General features: G+C 44.8%; 1 protein-coding gene across 1 annotated transcript in view; it reads left to right on the top strand.

The window, feature by feature from the left end:
• Positions 1–232: 232 nt before the first annotated feature.
• Positions 233–3558, top strand: part of RASD2 (RASD family member 2) — a 7943-nt gene continuing 4617 nt past the window's right edge. Inside the window, exon 1 of the mRNA XM_009289925.2 lies at positions 233–552. The gene's annotated coding sequence lies outside the window, so the exon portion shown is untranslated. The remainder of the gene's footprint in view (positions 553–3558) is intronic.

Raw genomic sequence — 3558 nt, forward strand, 5'->3', positions numbered from 1 at the left:
GGGCTGTGCCAGGCAAGACCTTGGGAAGCGTAGGTTCGCCATAGACAACTTCCATGCCCCCACTGCTTTTTCCCCATAGGGTCTGAGGTGGCATAGAGGCAGGGTGGGCCAGCCGGATGCACCCACGACCCTGCACGACTAGGTGTCGCTCCAGAGACCCTTCCCCCCCAGCAGAGCCTACGAAGCACAACTTACAAGAAAAGCCAGTGGGAGTGGGAGAGACTCTGCCTTTCCTTCTCTCAAACTGAGGCTGTGAGGAGAAGAGCTCATCTCACCAAAGGGAAAAGCTACCACTGGTTCCAAGACCTTTCTTTAGCCCATGTCGGTCGCCTGATCCAGTACTTACCATCCATGGGGGAACGCCCTCTGGAGCCCTGCGGTCCTTCCCAATCCTGCTAAGTTCTCAGGAAATACTGGTGAAGAACTGAGCCCAGAGCAAGCAACGTGGGATCCACAGAACAACAGCCTTTTACAGCAGCAGCCACCCCTGATTAAAATTATCAGCTTCATCAGACTGCACCAAGACCCAGGACTGCTCCTCCAAGGAAAGAGGTAAGAAAGCAGCATGGAGTTTGAGATGAAAGTAGGAAACAAACATCCCGCAGGAATGATTGTGGTGTGCATGAAAATTACAGGGATACTAGTAGTGATTAACAAATGACAGGTCTGTTATGCATGGTACAGTTTGCATCTGCCTATGTCCTTTTTAGCTGGATGCAGTGAATTACATTGGGATGGCAAACAGAGACACAAACAGTAGCTGAAGACTGCGGAGTGCAAGAGAGGTAGTTCAGAAGTCTATTCATGGATAGGGAGTGGCAGGGAGCATACCCCCTGACGGGAGGATGGAAACCTAAGGTGTAAAAGATCTAGGCAGGTTAAATAAAGAATGTCTTCCTTAGATATCTCTCTCCAGATGCTCAGGATCAAATTTGTCAGCACCTCACTGGAATTCAAACAAGCACTCTTCAGAGCATGCAAAAGCAGCTGCATTGTCATTCACTCCAATGTCTGCCTATGAAACAAGCAGCGGTGGTTAGCAGGTAGAAGACAACACAGGGAGTCAAAAGAAATGGGGTTTAATGTTGATTTTTGACAGCTGTTTCAGCGCTCTCTGGGCGTATGAGCCTTTCCCTTTATTAAGTGGAGATAACACTCATTGCCTACATTTCTATGATATTTTTAAATCCCTGTGCTGTACCAATGTAAAATACCAATGTAAAGTTTCTAGCATCAAGCCAGTGCATAAAGCAGAAGGTACCACTGGGAATTAATCTATGCTTAAACATTTAATAAACTGGAAGGAAAAGATGTAGATTAAAGCCAGCTGGAGGTTGTTTGTCTCTTCATTCTCTTCTGATTGATTTTGCTTTATTTAGTACATGAACATGTGGTCTCTTTCTGTTTCCTTTCTTCTGTCTTTAATCTTTTTCAATGTATGAGTCCCTGTGCTCCCCTCGACCCCTGGGTGTGAAGGCTGAAGGTTCATTCCTTTTCTGAAGAGGAAAGAAGGCAGATTGTATTGAACTGGAGAAAAACTGGAGCGGGGGGATAAGAAGGGAAAGCACGAAACACAAATATAAGCTCTCCATTCAACGGCATGCTCTGAGTCAGATTTGCAGCAGAGGTGATGAGATGAGTAGCAACTCCATGAATCAAAGTGCTGAAAAGCATCTTTTGACTCCGCGTGAAATGAAATGCAGTCAGGAAAGCACAAAAGTCCTCTTGACTGAATGTCTTGACAGGTGGAACAAGGACAACATAAAGTGACTATTTAATACATTAAAATCTGCATGTCCTCACACCCCTTCTTTCCCTTCAGTGCATCTACATCCTTGGGGCAAAGTGTCCTGAAATGGGCACATGTCTGCACATAGTATTTTGCCTTTGACGAGGGTGGGAGGCAGTGTGATTTAATGACCAGAGATGCAACGGTGAGGAAAGGTGGGAAGGAGAAAGAGTTTGAAAGGTAGGAGTCCCAGAGTCTGTTCACGTTTCTCATTTGTTGGACCTTGGGTGGTCACTCAGCTTCCTTGTGCCTTACTCTTCCCCGTCTGTGAGTAGCTGTGGTGGCCATTCCTTCTCCAAGCTGTTCAGTGTACAGTGCCATTAACTGAGGTCCAAAGCAGTGGAATAAATTTCAAGGTGGAGGACAGAAGTGCCTCTTGCACTAAAGGTGCAGAATTAACCCTCCAAGCAGCTGCAGTGACACAGTTCACCTCCTTTGCTGTGTGATGGGAGTTTTTCTAATCACCAGCAGCTCAGTGGTTACCTGCCAGTCAGCAATATAATTTGTAGGATTTTGGCTTGTAAAGCTGCTGGCCAGGATCAGGTCCCCCAGAGTGCATGTTCTTTACAGGACATATAAGGCATTTGCTTAAAAAGCGTAACTGTGCTTACTCCCAGATGCTGCCGCACCAAGTTTTATGAAACTGGTCTTCAGCAGGTGTGAACCAACACAGTCCACTTGCCCTCATGCAGCTACACTGGTCCATCCCAGTCTGAAGAGCTGACTCATTTCTAAATACTGATCCTGGGCTGTAGAGAAGTTTGTAGTTTTTCTCACAAAATCTATCTCCCTGCTTTTCTCTGCCAGCTAAATAAAGCCTGAGAGGGTGAAAGGAAGCATCCCAAAGCAGCTCTGTCACCATTTGTCTGCCCATGGATGCAAGACAGTATTGGACTGGCTACATAGGAAAGGGCAGAGATAGTGTACATGGCAGTGTTGTTTCAGAGGCTGAACATAGTGTTTCTGCAGTGTTGGAGATAGGTCCTCTTCTAAATAAAACACAGAGTCCAGTTCAAATACCAGATGTGCTCCTTGCTGTCATTCCCACCACAGCAATCCCAACAGTACCATAACTCTGCATGTGTGTGTCCATCCAAAGTTATGTTCCGACATTACTGTCTGACTCTAACATTATGCTGTCCTGCTCACTGAATATAATTCAGAGTGTAAGCTACTCTGAGGAAAGCATTGCATTTTCTTCTGTGCTTTAGATAGGGCTGAATGTGCTGTTGGTGTGCAGCAAATTATAGCAATAATAATAAATAGTAGTGTTTTGCTGCTGCCTTGGGCTATAGCACAGCGCTTGTAATGATGCTGGATCAGAATTCCAGAGACTTCTTTATTTAGCAGTGACCGTATCTTCACTGCTGCTTTGGTGCTTAGCACATGTTAAACAAAGTAAAAGATTTTAAGCTTTTGACTGAGATAAGTGTCAGCTACATAAAAGCTTGGGAGATAAAATTCACTCAAGGAAAAGATAGGAATCCAGATCTGGACCCAGAAATGATCTTTCAGTGTACATAAAGTACTCGCATTGTAATATTAAATAAACAACACCTAAGTTAAATAAACAGCACAGTGGGAACTTGATTATTCTTTAATAAGACCCTAGTAACCAAAATAAACTCTGTCAAAAATGTGCCTTCTTTGCTGTAATGGTTAGCTTTCCCCACACAAGGGTTATATTTTTCCTTTCAGCACACTATTCATTTGAACTGGTACATGAAAAATGTCTGAGCAACGCCCTTCCCCCCCCCCCCCCAATCTTC

This window comes from Aptenodytes forsteri, unplaced genomic scaffold, assembly GCF_000699145.1.
Source record: "Aptenodytes forsteri isolate BGI_AS27 unplaced genomic scaffold, ASM69914v1 Scaffold284, whole genome shotgun sequence".
NCBI lineage: Eukaryota > Metazoa > Chordata > Aves > Sphenisciformes > Spheniscidae > Aptenodytes > Aptenodytes forsteri.